This window comes from Ambystoma mexicanum, chromosome 12 (genome assembly GCF_040938575.1).
Source record: "Ambystoma mexicanum isolate Mex_15411 chromosome 12, UKY_AmexF1_1, whole genome shotgun sequence".
Lineage (NCBI taxonomy): Eukaryota > Metazoa > Chordata > Amphibia > Caudata > Ambystomatidae > Ambystoma > Ambystoma mexicanum.
This window is the reverse complement of record NC_090936.1, coordinates 297168964-297187160: the sequence shown is the minus strand read 5'-3', so window position 1 is coordinate 297187160 and position 18197 is coordinate 297168964. Positions and strand designations below refer to the sequence as shown.

Sequence of the window (18197 nt, the reverse complement as noted above, 5' to 3'; positions counted from 1 at the left end):
ATCAAAATGCAATCTAAATTTCCAGCATTGTTTCCCAGTTTCACACTTCTGAAATGAATACAAAAATCATGAAATTATATTTTGCAAAACGATACATCTATTTTGAGTCAGTAGATTTCTCCCTGCATAGAATATGTGTTAGAAAATATTATGTACAGTTTTAAAAGACAAAAATAGTTAAGGCTATCTTTGCATATTTATCTTCATTGTCTCTAGAACCAAAGCCGTTGGTCAATATTCCCTAAACCCGCCTGTTTACATCAATTCACCCATTTTATATTGCACAATGTAAGCCATTTAAACACAATAAATGCACTCTACTTTATTATTATGAAACCCTTTTGTGGGAACAGCAGGCATATAGCAGAGTCAGACCACGGCGAGAAGCGAAATGCTGCCAAAATGGCACATTTCGAAGACCGGTGTTGTAGAACCATCAGGATGGTTTTACAACACCCGTTAGCCATAATGGTAAATGAAAATGAGACGGTCTACCTGTGGTGAGGGCCGTACCGGGCGTTATGGGCCTAATAAATGCTGCAGAACATTTTTATTGGGAAAAGGGTTAGAGCAGTGGTCTTCAAACTTTTTTGGCCGGGGCCCCCCTGAGCAAAATTTTGGCAGGTCGGGATCGCCCAGAAATGCCAAATGGACAGTATATATTGCGCGCGTCACCTGCTCCCATCACAGTCGCTGGGCTCCCTCATCCCAACTCCTACCCTATCCCTGGTCTCTCCCCACCTCATCACACATCCTGGGCTCTCCCCACTCTGCTCCCACCACTATCCCATGGTTCCCGCCCATTGTGCTCTCACCATAGTCCCTGGGTTCCCCCCCATCCCATTCCCAACACAGTCTGAGGACCAGTGGCGGCTGGTGATTTTTTTTTTTTAAGTGGAGGAGCATAACCGTTTCCCCCAAAAATGCCATAGCGACCGAGCATAGTGAGGGAGCCCGAACCAATAAATGGAGGTTCAAGGGGGGGTTCCCCCCTGTGAATGTTTTTTAAATGGGTTAAAATGTTGCATTGTAGAGCATACTTTTAACAAAAAATGGGTAAATACCCAAACAGTTTGCAATTGGTGCTGGGGGGCCCAGGGGGCATGACATTTTTTTACTGGACATCTATAATAGATGTTCAGTAAAAAGATACCATCCCTGTCCCCTGGGCCCCACCGGACTGAACACAATCAACATGATTGTGTGTATGCAAGGCGCTGCACATTCATACAGCAATCACTATCATTCACAAGAGCATCCATCACCATACACTCACTCATAACATAAGCATAAACGCATCCATACACATTTAAATAAAAACAATGAACATACCTTCTGCATTGGCCTGCGTGTGGGTGCTGAAACGCCCTTCTCCAGGCTGCTTGGTCTGTATGTGCGAAGAGGTGCAGGAGCTCCCCCTCGGACATAGGAGACATGCAGTGCCCCAGCCAGCATTTCCAATGAGCTATGCAATGCTGGCGAAGCAAAACGCCCCAGCACTTGCATGGCTCAGTGAGCATGTGCGGCTGGGGCTCTAAACTGAACGGTCAAAGGGAAACATTGTTTCCCTTTGACAGTTCAGCCAGCCCAGGAGCACTCCATCAGCTGGAAAAAGCAGCTGAGGGAGTGCTCACTGTTTCACTGGGCTGGCTCCTTAGCTCCTCCATAATGTGTGATTGGCCACCGGGTGGGCGCCCCCTCGCCATTATGGATGAGCCGCCAGGCTCGGACTGGCCTATAGGGCAATACCTGTACCAAAAATGTAAAATGCTAGTGTGGGCCAGTCAAAATGGGCCACCATTTTGGCCAATGTGGACCAGTTTGATGAGTTACTTAACTATGCAGTAAGTCATTTTGACCATTGTTACTGAATATATCACAATTTACTTACATTTTAACACAAAGCACCCCCTTGAGTACTATTGAAACAGTGGGCCTCATTACAACCCTGGCGGTAGCTGTGCCGGTAAAACCGGCATGGCTGCCACCGGAGTTGCATCCGGGTCTGGCACCCGCGAATGGGCAATTACCGGGTCATGCCGAGTAAGGCGGACCTGATAATTGCCCTTTCGCGGGTGCCGGTACCAGTAGATCCCCATTCCCATTTGAGCCCCATAGGGCTCAATGGGTATGGGGAGCTAGGCTGCACCGGCACCGTTAACAACGGTGCCGGTGCATCCGACGAGCTGTGCTCGCGGGTACCGCATGGCCTGCCAGTTCGGACCTGGCGGGCTGTCAGGCACCCGCGAACACAACTCTTACTATGGTGGTATGGTAGCAACGGTGCAGGGTAGCTTACTGGCACCGTTGTTACCGTACCGCCATAGTTGAAATGAGGCCCAGTCTGTGACTAAAGGAATGAATAGAATGACATGCATTACTGTGATGCTGGAAATGCATCGGAGGGACAGGGCCTCCGTATCCTTGTCCTTTACTGCTTTTCATTGTGTGTTCCGTCGTGTTTTACTTGCAGGATTTCATGTGGGACTCCTGGCGGTGCAGCTCTCTCTTTTGGTTTGGTGAATGGACCCGTGGGATACCCTTATGGCACTCATGGGTGGGGGTACAACCCTGTGTCCCTAGTGTATGTTTTTGGGCACCTGTCGGTGGCCCACAGAGCAGGGTATGGGCTGGTGGCAGCTCCATGCTGAATTTGACAGGTGCGCGGAGTATCCTCCATTTTGGGATACCCCGGCCCTGCCATTGGGATCAGTTGATCCCTGATGGAAAACAAGATGGCCCCGGTGGCCTCTTGCTTTCTATTACCCATTACCTTGTTTTCCCAAAGTCCTGGGAAGCCCGGACTCTGTCCCTTCCCCCTGACTGGCTGTTGGATGGAAGTGCCATGTATGGTGTTGTTCTGAAGGCCCAGTCAGACTGGCTGGAGCCTTCCCGGTGATGTATGTTGTGGGTACCTCCTGGGGGTGGGACCTGGGTGAATAGAGTGTGACGAACATGCATTCTGTGTTGTGGGTGTCTAGTATCTGGTGGTTGACACAATGACTGAGACAACCCTGCCCGAAACCGGTATGAATGCAGCTTGGAGTGTGTTGAATGGCTCGGTACTTGTCCCAATACACATAACTTGTTGTGAGTGTCTGGAGAGAAGTGAATGGCCTGAATACCTCGTGCGCCTGATTGGCTGCCTGCCTGCCTGCCTGAATGCCCGTAGTCGTGATTGGATGCTTGAGTGTGACCCAGCGGAATGAATGGGAGATCAACAGTATATCTGGGGACCACTCACTGCTAGGAATCGTGTTCAGAAGCTGAAGTCCACTACGACGAGTAACTGGATTAACTGACGCTTGACCTTGAAGCCCTGCTGGACGAGAACAATTGCTGTTGCTCTCCTTCACAATCTGAAAGCTGCTGTGCCTCCAAGGACTGACCCAGAGAGGACCTGGTAAGGCGCCCTCTTCCCGAGCTACGAGGTATCATTGTGCACAGCTGATCTTTGCCAACGCTCCCTGGTAGACAGACCTTTGACAGGCTGCCGACCCGATACGGGGACTGCTGCGGAACTCCATGGAGAAGCACTCTGACTGTTGTCCGCCACTGTCGACGACCGCCGTCGCCGACCGGAGCTGCCGTGCTCACGTTTGCCTAAGAACTTCATTTATCATCGGACGCCCTCGTCTGCATCGGCATCCGCTTGCCTCCTGCTGGAGAAGGCCCGACCGTCGACGCATCGAGGAGAATCCACCGGTCAGTTTCCCGCCACCTAAAGACCGCAGAGATGCCGACGACTCGACACCCTTGCTGGGCCACAGTTCATCATCTCTTTGCGGTCCAGAACTATCGTCATCGAGGTGCCCCGCACGCCTCTTCCCTGCAGGACGCCAACGCTCTGTCATCGACGAGCACCGCTAGGAACGAAGCTGCCACTTCCCTGCCGTAGTTCACCCTGTTCACCGTCGGACGTTCAATGACCCCGTGACTCCTGCCTTAAAGGGAGGGCACTCAAGAAGGGCCGTCGATTCCCTGACACCGAACGCCAAGTTCCCCGACACCTCTCGACAATCCGTGGCTCCCGCCTGAAAGGGAGGCACTCAAGAAGGATCGGTCGGTGCATCGTCGGAGAACTCTACTCCACCAGGTACATTGGGGGGGGGGTAAAACCTTAATAGGAAGAAGTGAGACTATTGAACATATGGACTGGGCTTGTGCGATATATCTTATTTTACAGGTTGCCCAGGTGGGGGGATCTCCACACAGAACTGTGTCCAGGGTACGGGGCCAGTATTCTGCCTATTGTTTCAACCTTTTTACGTTCCTGCCCATCTCCATTGCTGGTTTACTCGTTATTGATCTGTGTGACATTTTAACTGTACAGTTGATGCACTTTAATGAGATTTGATAACATTAGTGGTACCACTCTAGACGTGTATATATTTATCATTATTGACTTCCGAGTACAAAGTGCGTTATTGTGATCGTGTACATACCTTTGAATATTAATTATATAAAGACTGTTTTCAGTAATACAGTGTGTGGATATTCCTTTGTGGGGGTTCGGGGACTTCACTGTACTTAAGAACCAGCCCCCATCACCTCCTGAGAAGCTAGGCCTTGATTGCTCGTCCATTGCTACCACAATAGAGAATCTTGGCTGGGGTCCTCTGTGCCTCTCCTCTACCATATAGACAGCGGAAGTACAGACACCCCCACCAGTCTTTACAATTACTTACCGTAAAAGCATTTCTGATGATTGTATATGCTTAGATTCACATGCTGTGCATATGGTCGGACATCCAGTGGTAACCGCGGAGTATTGCATCTCGTCTTTCGGGGGACCGAAAGGGGACGTTGGCATAGGCGTGTCTGAAACACTATCCCTATCGTGACGTGTGTAGTACCCAAAATCCCTCACGCGCCGAGGTCCCTCCGATTGTATTTTTTCTGACATGAGGGAGCCCGAGGCTATAGTGAGTGAGTACATAAAGAGAGAAAGTAGTAAGTCCTTCCACCCCGAGCGGGGAGGCAGGGAGGGCGCATGTGAATCTAAGCAGATACAATCATCAGAAATGCTTTTACGGTAAGTAATGCATGTCTTCTGATGCTTGTTAATCTGCTTAGAATCACATGCTGTGCATAGACTAGCGAGCAGTACCCGGAGTTGGAGGTGGGTTGTGAGAAGGAACAGTAGAAAAAAAGATGTCTTAGTACTGCTTGTCCCACCTGAGAATCAGACCTAGAAGGAGTGTCTAGGTAATAGTGTTTTGTAAAGGTGTGTACAGAACTCCAGGTTGCCGCTTTGCAAATGGACTCTAGAGGAACATTTGCAATGAATGCTATGAATGCCCCAGTGCCTCGAGTAGAACGTGCTCTAGGCTTGAAGGGCAGTTCTCTCTTTGCAAGAGTGTAACAGTGTGATGCAGTTGACAATCCACCTTGATATTGCTGATTTAGAGACGGGGTCCCCCTTCTCTACCAGCTGCCACTGAAACAAAGAATTGTTTAGTTTTCCTCAGTGGTTTAGTTCTAGCCATGTAGAACATGACTGCCCTGCGCACATCTAGTGTGTAAAGGCTTCTTTTGGCCACGTTAGTAGGTCTCTGGAAGAACGTGGGTAATTCGATGGACTGGTTCACATGGAACTTTGAAATAAATTTCGGCGCAAATCTGGGATGAGTGCGCAGAAATACTTTATCTTTGTGGACTGTAACAAAGGGGTCCAAGACCGAGAGGGCCTGTAGTTCGCCAACTCTTCTGATAGAAGTGATAGCTACTAGAAAGGCTGTCTTGTAAGTCAGGTCTTTCAGACTAGCTTTATGCATAGGCTCAAAAGGGGGTCCCATGAGCCTAGTTAAAACCACGTTTAGATCCCACCCAGGAGCTGGGTGAGTGATGGGGGGATAAATTCTTTTAACCCCTTCCATAAAGGCTTTAATCACAGGTATTTGTCACCACGACACTTTATGACGTGGTGTAGGCTGACAACACCGCTAGGTGAACCTTTAAGGAATTGAAGACTAACCCAGAGTCCAATAGATGGGTTAGATATAACACAATGTGTGAAGGCGAGCAATCGGTGGGATTGACGCCTTTGGAACTGCACCAAATGACAAAACGTTTCCATTTGCTGGCATAGCAATAACGTGTGTTAGGCTTTCTTGCCTCCCTCAGTATGTTCATGCATCTTTGCGGGAGTTGCAGATGTCCAAACTCTATGACTTCAGGAGCCAGGCTGCTAAGTACAGAGTTTGTGGGCATGGGTGCAGAGTCTTCCCCCCTGTCCTGAGACAACATGTTGTACGGGCAGGGCAGCTTGACTGTTGGGGAGAGGGACAATTCCATCAGGTGCGTGAACCAGGGTTGGCGGGCCCACATGGGAGCCACCAGAATCATGGTGACTTGTTCCTGGTGCATCTTGTGCACTATCTTGTTCAGAAGGGGAGTCGGGGGGGGGGGGGGGGGGTGGGAAGCGTTAACAAATTTCCCTGACCAAGTTATCCAGAGACCGTTCCCCCTTGGATCGGTTCTGGGGGTACCTGGAGGCGTAATCTGGGCATTGGGCGTTCTCCTGAGTAGCGAATAGGTCGATCTCTGGAAACCCCCATTCTGCGAAGACGTTGGATACAATGTCTTCGTGCAGACGCCATTCGTATTCTTCTGGCAGAGTAAAATCTCTGCTGAGTACGTCTGCCAGAAGATCCCCTGGAACATGTTAGGATATCAGGAACATCTTGTGTTTGAGAGCCCACATCCAGATGTTTTGGGACAGCTTGGATAGCCCTGGAGAGTGAGTGCCCCCCCCTGCTTGTTCAGATAATACATTGCTGTTGTGCTGTCGGTTAGGACCAGCCCCGTCTTCCCTTGCAGTTGCTCCTGAAAGGCTTTCAATGCTTTGAACACTGCTAGTAGCTCCAGTCGGTTTATATGGTTGGACGCTACCTGAGGGGACCACACTCCGTGCGCTGTCTGTGGAAGCAGGTGAGCCCCCCCCCCCCAACCCTGTGAGAGATGCGTCTGTCGTAAGAGTGGCTTCCACTGCAGGGGGTGGTGAAGGTTTTCCCCTTCAAGAGGTTCTCCCTCGACCACCACTGCAGAGAGAGAACGAGGGCTGGAGAGACAACTAACAGATCTTCCCATTGTCCGCTGGCCTGACACCACTGGCTGTTGAGCCACTCTTGCATGGGACGCATGCGCAGCCGCGCATGGGGGACCAGGTATATGCATGACACCATCATCCCTAGCAAACGCAGAGCTTTGCGTACCGTCACCTCTCGACTGGCTACATACTGAGGAACTTGAGAGAGCATGTCCTGAACCCTCTCGCTGGAAGGGAAGACTAGACCGTCTTCCGTGCAAATTAGAGCCCCCAGGAACTGTTTTACCTGGCTGGGGACTAAGCTGGATTTCTTTTCGTTGATAGAAAATCCCAGGCTGAACAGTAGGTCTACTGTCTTTTGGGTGTTTGAAAAACAAACGTCGAACGAGTCCCCCGTTATGAGCCAATCGTCGAGGTAAGGGTAAACTGGAACTGAAAGTCTGCGCAGGTGTGCTGCTGCCACTGCCAGGACCTTGGTAAACACCCGTGGCGCCGAGGCTATGCCGAAGGGGAGTACCTTGAACTGGTAGGGTTTGTCTTGAATCACGAACTAGGAATTTTCTGTGCGCTGCAGCATTGAAATATGAAAGTATGCATCTTTCATATCCAATGTTGTCATGAAGTCCCCCTTGTTTTAGCAATGGGATCACCTCTTGAAGTGTTACCATGCGAAACTTCTGGGGCTTTATGAACTTGTTCGCCGGGCGCAGGCCTAGAACAGGACGCATGGTGAGATTCTTTTTGGGTACAAGGAAGTATATTGAATAAATACCCTTGTTTACGGACGGCTTCTATGGCGTCCTTTCCTAGCAGCGCCTCCACCTCCTGGACCAGGATCTGCAGATGTTCCGGTGAAAGGCGTCAATGTTTCGGCGGTCTGAACTGTGGGGGGTCGGGCGAATTCCACGCAATAACCGTGGGCGACCGTCTTTAATACCCACTGGTCTGAAGTTATCCCCTCCCATGCCTTGAGGAAAGATGTTAATCGCCCCCCGACCGGGGAGACATGGGAGGGGACCTGAACTTGGTGGTAATTTCTGACCCGAGGTTGACACACCTCTGGAATTGGAGCCTCTACCTCTATTCTTCCCGCGCTTCTGACCCCTCTGGGGGTAGTAAGTGGGGCTTGCAGCCGGTTGACTTGCGTTGAAGTTGCCCGTGCCGAAATTATTTTGAGCGGCGCGGGCTTGTCCTCGAAAGGACCGCCGAGAATTGCTGCCCCTTTTTTTGGGAAATTGCTGCCCCTTTCCCAGGTTTTTGGGAAATCTGGTGCAGCGACTTAATAGTCTCATGCTCCTTCTTGGCTGTCTCCAACGCATCGTCTACCGGCTTTCTGAAGAGGTTGGCCTCTTCAATGGGTTTATTGATGATGGATGCCTGGGTCTCAGGCCTGAAACCCGACGTGCGCAGCCACGCGTGTCTCTTTAGGAGAGTACCCTGTGCGAGAGACCTGCCTGCTGTCTCTGCGGAGTCCAGGGTATTCTTTACAACATTTTGATTGGCAAAGTTTCCCTCGGAGAAAATGGCGAGAAGCTTGGCTCTGGTTGGTTCCGGAACCTCCTGGAGGCCTTCCTGGAGTAGGTTCAATTGGGCGTCGACGTAGCTTGCCAGTAATGTCATGTTATTGGCAATCCGGACGGTATAAGCAGCCGCCGACGTGACCCGTTTGCCTAAGGCATACAACCTTTTGGACTCCTTGTCGGGGGGTGACTCCCGTGGCAAGGGGAACCCCTGCTCTCTTGCAAGTGTTGGTCACCACCAGCGAGTCCGGAATTGCGTGTCCTTTGATATAAAACGGGTCGGTGGGGGAGGGCCGGAAGAGTTTTTCGACCCTTGCATTCACAGCCCTAGTCTGAGCGGGTGTGAGTAAAGAAGGGGCCAGCCGACTCTTTACAGAGCTCAAGAGGGGAATAGACTGGCTTGCCGGAGGCTTGTCATTAATAATGTTTTCAGCTAAATCCTGTTCAGGCAATGCCTCAAGCGTGGCAATTTTAAAGAATTCCGCTGCTTTTTTCAACGTGTTGGTGAAAGCCATTTGATCATCCACCGGGGGAGCTTGCCGAACCGGTGTGTATGGGGAAGAGTCGAGGCAAACGATATCAGAATTGCTATCGTCCTGCTGGGGGTCCTCCTAGTTGTCCGTTGCGCCTTGGTCTTCCCCATAATTGTCCAGAAAAGAAGTCTCCTCTTCTTCTGTATAGATGTCTCTATACGTGTCCTTCTGGACATCTTCTTGATAATCAACATAGTGTTGAACATTTAGGTGTTGGGCAACTCGTTTGTGAGGGTTAGTGTCTACCCAATCTTTTTTCGGCGGAGGTTGATCAGAAGCCCCGCAAACCTGCTCCAGCCGATCCATATACCCCTCAAATTGTTCCGTAGTCCACTTGGATGACCCAAATGGACCTAGCTGAGCAGGAACAGGGTCCTCCGCCCTAAGGCGTTCAGAGGATCTCCTCGGGGTGCTTGAGAGGGGTACCTGGCTCTCTTAGTAAGAGTCCCCACGATCGTCTTCCAAAACTGTGGAAAACATTTTGGCGGATTGGCCCATAACTGGACGAAACCGGTACTAGGCCCACCGCCGTAGCAATCCTATTAATACTCTTACTGATGGTTACTGAATCTTCGGGGGACAAAGCCTCCGATGATGGTTTCTCGGGTAGAGGCCTACTCGTAGTTTTCGGGCCTGCACGGGCCTTGGAAACCTTAAAACTCATCGAAGTTTCTTGTTCAGAAACTTCGGCGTGTGTATTTTGGGGAGTAGCGCCTTTGTTATGTTCATTAAGCCCAGTCGTCATGCGCTGCTGCGGATGCGGGGAAGGCTTCGGATCAAATCGATCCGATGGCGCTTGCGCCTTCTTCAACGAGGTCGTCGAGGAGGGCGCTTGGGTTGTGTGTTTTGTGCAGTGCGATTGTACGCCCCTGTCACCGGGTGTGGTCCCTGTAGCAAGACCGGAGTCGAGCCTGGAAGGGTCGGGGACGGGCGTGGCGGCTCTAGAATCGTCCACCTCAAGGTCTACAACATCCGCGTTGGACGATTGGTCATCCGATGTACCCCCGTCACTTTCAGCTGGTGTCGCGGCAGGGGAGGGAGGCTCCACGCGTGACATACCTTACGCGGCCCACCATTTCAACCGGCGCTCTTTGAGGGATTAGGTTTAGGAGTTTAACGCTGAACACCGCTTTAGTGCTCTAGGGGGAGACAAGCGTACACGAAGTGTGCTCGTCTTTCCATGGATATCAGACCCTTCACAGAGGGCAGAATCTAAATGGAGTCCTTTCCATAGCAGAAGGGAAGGGTGACCAGACCAAAAAGGAAAGAAGTGGAAAAGAGGAAAGACATCATATCAGTATGGCAAACCCCGAGCCCACTCTCCCTACTGTGTAGGCCGGCCAGAAGGCCCGACCACGTGGAGGTGAATCTGTCATTTGTCTCCTTTATGATGCCTTCACACTACATAAAGAGGGATCTGAAACATGTTTTGGACTCTTTCGAAGGCGAAAACAAGCCTGTCCTGTGTCCAAATTAGGGCCCCAGAAATTGTTTCACTTGACTTGGGACAAGACTTGATTTCTTCTCATAGATGGAGAACACCAGTTGGAAGAGTAGGTCTATAATCTTTTGGGTGTTAGACACGCTCGATGAGTGTCTCCAGTTATGAGCCAGTTGTCTAGATAAGGGTGCACAGGTACAGACTCTGTGCAAGTGAAATGCGTCACTGTCAGTATCCCAGTAAAAATCCTTGCGGTTGGGGCAATGCCGAATGGAAATACTTTGAATCTTACATCTTGAACCTTTGGTACTTCCTGTGGACTTGCAACATTGAAATATGAAAGTATGCATCTTTCGTATCTAAGGTGGCTATGTAATCCCTTATGCTTCAGCAGCAGAATTATTTCCTGCAGAGTTGTCATCCTGAACCTCTGAGGCTTGACATACTTGTTTGCAGGATGCAGGTCTATGACAGGGTGCATGGTTCGATCATTTTAGGGTACAAGGAAGTATACTAAATAGATACCCTTGTTTACCTAATGATCTGGAACAGTTTGATCGCTCTCTTTTGCAGCAGGGCCTCCAATTCTTCTTGAAGGATGAGAAGATGGTCTGGGGACAGTCTGTTCTTTGGCAGGTGATGAGGTAATAATAATAATTTGGCATTTATTTAGTGCTACGAACCCTCAGGTATCTGAGCGCTGCTTATTATTACCCACGGTGTGTGGTGCTCATTTATCGACCTCGGAAGGATGAAAGGCCGAGTTTGGCCTTGCCGGGATTCAAACCTGCGTTAGCAAGCTCTGCACGGGTGTCAAAGCGAGCGATCTACTCTCCGTGCCACTTGACTTGATCTTGTTTGAAGAAACTATCCCATAACCTTCGCCTCCAGTTTGAGCACCCACTTGTCAGAAGTGATTCCCCTTGCATGCGTGGGTGAAGAATGTAAACTGACGAACTACTACAGATGCATTGGAAGGTAACCAAATCGGATTCTCTTTTGCTGGCAGGGGAGCCTCTGGTGGCTGCATTCCTACCCCTTCCTTTGCCACGCCGAAATCCCTCTGTTGAGGGGTCAGATGAGCCCTAGATGTTCCTTGACCAGAGTACCAGGCTGATCCGCTTGAAATGTAGGAACCGCGAGCGGTGCGAGAGAAGGACTGCCCCTGAAAGGAGCAGAGGGTATTAAAACCCTGCATTGTACATATGGCCTGCTAGAGATTTGGTGGAGAGATTTTAGTGTCTTGTGCTCTCTTTGCCGTCTCAAGAGCGTCATCCACTGATTTGCCAAAGAGAGCCAACTCATCAATGGGTTTATTGATGAGTGAGGCCTGCTGTCGCAGTTTCAAACCCAGACTTGTTTAGCCAAGCATGGCGTTTAAGCGTTCTCTCTCCTAACACTGCCTGCCGTCTCCGCAGCTTCAATCACGTTCTTTAAGATATTTAGTGTGACCCGACGATCGTACTGCACGACCACAAGTAGTTGCGATTTAGTTGGTTCAGGAACATTCCGAAGTCCATCCTTTACCAGGCCCCACAGGACATCACTGAAGCTTGCAAGCAGATTGGTATTATTAGCGATACAGATACTATAAGCAGCAGAAATAATTCTCTTGCCAAGGTATAGAAACTCGGATGAAGACCGCGTGATAGCCTGCCTGACCCATACTCGAGGATGTCTTTCACAAAGTTGGAGTCAGACACTGCCTCCTGAGTGACAAATTAAAAATAAATTTAAAAAAATGGTCCACTTGCTTCCAACGAATATTATTGAAAAGCAGGTAGTAGTCAATAGGGGGAAGCCTCCCTTGGGTTGTAACAGGTGGGGCATCCAAATAAATATTGGGCTCTGCCTCATGAGCAGGGGTAGTGGACTAGTTTCCTTGGTCATCCGTACTAAGCCATGCATCTGGGTCGTGAGAAATAGGGTCCTGGGATCCATTATCATGTTCCGGAACATAGAACCCGTCATCCTGAAAAATGTCTTCAAGGAGGAGAGGGAGGGAGGGTTGCATATGAATCCAGAACAAGAGTTACAGCTAAGTAACTTGTTCCTTCAACAACATTGGATCTTTCATGGATTCACATGCTTTGGAGTAAGATTATACTGCAGTACAAAAAAAAAAAAAAAGGGTGGCAGTATAGCTCAACAGAAGTAACTAACTCACCTATGGAACACATCACATGCATACAGGTTGGGAAGCTCTGCCTGGCTGACTCGGGACTCCCTATTGAGGAAGTAAAACCTTGTGAAGGTATGGACAGACCACCACATGGCAGCCATGCAGATGTAGATCAAGGGGACAGGCACGCCATAGTAGAAGGCACAGCTCTAGTCGAATGTGCTCATGGTTTTCCCTGGCAGGTACAAAACAGTGCCTTGAGTAATTCTTTAACCAACCTCTGCGACCACAGGGAAGGTGTACCTGAGGCACGCGTGTAGCATGAGATGGCTGCTAAATGCACCTTGATAGAAGAGTGCTAACCCAGCTTTTGCCAACGACAGGAACTATGACAATACTTGTGCTCCCTGAGCATGCAACAGATCTAGCTGCCGAGTTGCACACCATATGCTTAAGTGTTTACACTTGTTTTTGGAGCAGGACAATGCAGATGTTGCTCTTGCCCTGGCTAGCATATACTTTCATTCTGGGGTTAGCCGAATGCTCCCAAACCTTTAGGCTGCAGGAGCCAGGCCATCAAGTTGTGGGATGCTGGGCCATGGTGTAGCACTGACCCGCCGTCTCTGTAGAGTAAGTCTGGGAGAGGGGCCAATCTGATGAAGGGAGCCACAGACAGGTGAAACTGGGCTGAGTACCAAAATTGCCACAGCCATGCTGGGGCCACCAGGATCATCGTACAGTGGCTGTTTGAGTAGGCTGAGAAGTTGAGTTTGTAGAGAGACCAGACAGAACGAGTAAAGCAATAGTCCTTCCCATTAAACGAGAACCCGCACCTCATGTTACCTTGTTGGTGAAATCGGCTCACAAACTTGTTGAATTTCTCATTGGTTAATGTACTGAAAAGGTCGATCTCTGGCTGGACCCACTTGGAAAAAAGGCAGAGAACTTGGTTTGGGCAAAGTTCCCACTTGAGGCATGACCGGAGTTCCGTGCTGATCGAATCTGCAACCATATTTGCCTGGCAGATTGAAGGGAATCAGAAACAGGTTGTGCGTCATTTCCACAGCGCTTGCGCCTCTGTGGACAGAGTCGGAGAGCTGTTCCCAACCGTCTTGCAGATTTAGAACATGGAGGTGGTGTCTGAAGATGCAAACTACCTTGTTCTCTGTTGCGGTCTGAGGGATTTTAGGGCCTAGAACACTGCCCTCAACTCTAGGACATTGATGTGTGGATATTTTTCTTCTGGTGGCCAAAAACCTCTGGCGTGGAACTCTCCCATGTGGGCTCCCCAACCCTCCAGGAAGACATCCGTGGTCACTGACTTGATGTGCCGTAGGAGAAAAGGCTGCTCCCCCGAGTGATCTTGTGCTGACTGCCCCCACCATTGGTGAGCTCGGCACAAGGATGGTGTGAGGCAAAGCTGGTCTTCCCAGGACCCAGATATCTGTTGCCAACGGGCGTCCAGCCACTACTGTAGTGGCCTCATCTGGAATCTGCAGGGAGGGATTAACGGGATACACAATGACATCATTCTCAGGAGGGACTTAAGGGAGCAGACTGATGCAATCAGCAGCTTTGACAATTGCTGGGCCTTGTTCAGTATTGTCTTCACCCTCTCCTCTGAAGGCATGGCGACACATGCGAGAATGTTGAGACGCAAACCCAAGAATAGGAAGTCTTGAGCAGGATGTAAGCATCACTGAGAACCCCAGGGATGTGAGGAACTGTATGGTATTCTCCGTGTTTCACGTGGCCGGTGTTGGAGAAGAAGAATGCATCAACCAGTCGTCTAGGTACGGTTAAACATGGACCCCCAAACGACTATGCTGGGCTGCCACAGGAGCTAGGCACTTTGTCAAGACAGGGGGCAGACTTCATTCCAAAAGACAGGGCTTTGAACTTGTAGGGTTTGCCCTGGACCTGAAATCAGAGGAAAGCCTGTGCCTCGGATGAACAGGCATGTGAAAGTAAGCTTCCTCCTAATCTAGAAACGTGATGAAATGCGCTTCTTTCAGTTGGTCTAGGATGTCTTGCAGTTGGTCTAGGATGTCAGTTGGTCTAGGATGCCATGCAAAACTTCAGAGGCTTGAGGAATTTGTTTAACTTTCTGAGGTCTAGTATAGGTCTCCTTCCTCCTGATTTTTTCCTTACCAGGTAGTTTCTGGAATACACCCCAGAGGTGCAGTGGTACAGATTTGATCACTTTATTTTATTTTTTTTGGATGGACCACACTTCTTGGAGGCGCAAGGGTGGGTGTTTTTCTGCCTTTGGGACAAGGGGGATGGCTGGACATTTCCCCATAAATTCCCGGGTATGGGCCTGTTGAATGAAGGACAGCACCCATTTGTCGGTGGTGCTGTTATTCCACTGTGCAACAAGGTTGGCAAGCAGCCCCCCCCCTTACTGGAGTGCTGAAGTAGGGGGCAAGGTTGGTGGCCTGGTCAGGCCTGTTTCAGGGCTTGACTTCTGGAGGACGCTCTGCTTCCTCTAGGTTCCTCTGTAGGGTTGCAATCATCCCTTAGAGCCCTCTTCGATGGTGCCAGTGTGGGATGTTTGTGGACACATTTATTTTAAGAAATATGCATATTAAAAAACTGCAAGGTCACTTCACACTAAATTTTTATTTTTTAAATGTATATAGGGCTTTTTGTCAACGCGTTAACCAGAAGGTAAAACTACAGTACAAACAAATGGAGATGAAGAATTAGAGTACATGCATTACAATAATGTGAGTAAATGGTTACTCAAAGCAGCACAAAATAGATGAAAAGAAGGAGCAGAGCAAATAGAAAGAGGAAGGGATTTCCAGAATTTAGGGGCGAGTAATGAAAAAAAACGAAAATGGGATGAGGCACACAAGGGCTTTGGGCATAGAAAGAAGGTAGAGATGCTGGGAGCACAGTGAATGTGTGGGGGTATGAAAAGAGATAATGGAAGCGAGATAAAAAGGGGCAAGACCATGAAGGGATTTCTAAACTATGCAAAGGAAATAAATAATAGTTGATTCCCGAAGGAGAGACAGAAGGCAGAGCAGGCACAAGCAGGGAGAGAAAACAGAAGACGAATGGAGGAGTTAACGACAGAATGAGGGGTAGTAAGATGAGAGGCTGGAAAGCCTAAAAGGGAAGAGCAGTAGTCCAGTCTGGAAGAACAAGAGAGAAGATATGTTTAGTGCAGCGGGAGCAGGAGGAAAGGATAAGGGTGTCAAATGGTGTATAGAGGATAGCGACAGGCACAGGTAGTATTGGAAATGAGAGTACAAAAAAAAGGGAGGAGTCAAAGGTGACACCCAGATGATGAGTGTTATCAGAGAAAGGGGGAAAATTGTTGGGAAAGAAATACCCACAGGATAGGCAGGAGATGGAGTTGGGGCAGGGAAGAAGAGAAGTCCAGCTTTTAGCCGTGTTTAAGGGAAAGATTGAAGTAAGGGAAGGAATAAGGTGAAGATAGACCAAAGTTATAAGGGAAGAAGGGAGAGGGTCCAAAGGAGAGGGGGAAGGCTGGGCACTATGCAAGTAGGTCTCAGATCAGAATCTGAGAGTAGGTGAAAAATAGATGAGTATGAAGAGCAACTGGGGGAATAAAAAGAGGGCTTTGATAATGAGTTGATAGAGAATGAGAAGATGAGACTGGAATAGATGAAGATGGTCAATTTTGGATATGAAGAAATTGGAGAACTGAGCTGCCAAGAGTGAAGAAGAAAGAGGGTTGGGGGGGTTTGGGAGACAGGATTAGAGTAAGAAGTTGAAAGATGACGAGGATGGTGGGAAAAAGAAGCCATTAAGAAGGAAAAGTCATTTTTTGGCATTCAGCAGAAGGGCGTCATAGGAAGAGTGAAAAGAAGAAAGAAGCAAGTTCGGAGGAAGAACATTTTTTTCTGCAGCCTTTCAGCCCTGCGGAGTGCGGATCAAAGAGAGGGTGACTACCAGGGTTGTGGAGTCTGCTGGGATGATTCCTGCAGGGTCCCACAAAATCCCTTCCTAATGTCTACTGCCAGGTGGTCTGGGGAAGGCAGCCGCTACCTGAGCCTAACTCTGGGGGTGGTATTAGCCAGGTGGATCACTTGGGAAGAGAAGGCCACCAAGAGGATGGGATGAATCCGTTAGGAGAGATGCAGTATTTATCCTCCAGTATTTATCCTCTTCTGACAGTGAAATTTCTCTGACACCGGAGTACCAAATTGCTTGTTGTCATAGTATTGCTTCCCTTCCCAAGATAAGATTACCCAAATTGTCAGCTCTGAAAACCCCTTTGGTAACCATGATGTATGTTAGGATCAGGGAACCACTACCGACACTAATGTCAATTTAACCTCTATCTTGTGGACTTGGATGATGAATATAAGGTCGATAAGCTATGCCCAATGAAAGTCGGTTCAGAATGTATAAGTTGATTAGCGTACGCTGACGACCTTGTACTATTAGACCATAGTCCTGGGGGTCTACAGGCGTTGGAGGCACCTGGAGTTTATGCTACACACAATGGGCTGACTGTAAATATTTCTAAAAGTAAAGCAATGATATTTCCAGCTAACAAAAAAGAAGAGGTCGACCAGCTTGGACATTGAATGGTGAAAAACTTGAGGTAGTCACATGCTATAAATATTTAGGTGTCAATAAAGTGATCCTTGGAAAACCCATTGGACAGAAACAAAAGCCAAACGCTTGGTTACTGCTAACACAATCAGTGTATTTATTGAGTGGAATGATGATTTGTCAGTGCAGACTGTCTTATTGATATACAATTTAAAAATTATCCCCGTCCTTATGTATGCTATAGGTATCTAGGGACATGCATAAGATCCCGAGATGGTGAAATTCAAGGCAAAATTGATGCTTTTGTATGCCACCATCCCTCTACATTGAATATTTGTACCTTGAATTAGAACAACTCGGAATGAATGCGCTGTTCATCCAAAGATCTTATATGTGCTGAATTTAACAGAGCCCTCTACAACAATACGATGATGGTAAAATATATTAAGGCCTACCAATGATTAGAAAATTATAAGTCTTTAGGCATGATTGGCAAAATTGCTACTTTACATAGAAGATTGCAGTCTGGAATGAACAGCTCTTCATTAGGTATCTTAGTTCCAACTGTTAAAGCATGGTTGAAAGAGAAACTATATAGATTTAGTTACGAAAATCATCTTGTAAACTTAGCAACTAAGTCAAATAGTGTTGCAAAGGTAGCGGGCGCCCCTCTCTCGAAAGAACAGACTTGATAACCTGTTCAGTGGTTATTAACCACTTGAGAGTTCGCAGCCACTGCTTTTACTCACTGTGCCTTTCACAGATGGGAAATATCCATTTGCATATCAGTCTTTGTCCTGCCCAGGGGCAGTCCAGCACCGAAATGCAATGGCAATTCCAACCTGAACGAGAGTACCACCAGCAACCCCATACACGTGTTTCACCCTTGTTGGGGATCATCAGTGAGGTGAAGCTGATGCCTCTCTAAGCACAGTGAGAGGGAGACCACGTCTGGTTGCCCCCAGGAGACCTAGGGTTACCAATCCCAGGTTCC

The 18197-nt window shown here is 48.8% G+C and overlaps 1 protein-coding gene across 1 annotated transcript in view; it reads right to left on the bottom strand.

The window, feature by feature from the left end:
• The window catches only part of ETNK1 (ethanolamine kinase 1), a 408601-nt gene that overhangs the window by 209732 nt on the left and 180672 nt on the right, over window positions 1-18197 (bottom strand). The window lies entirely within an intron of this gene.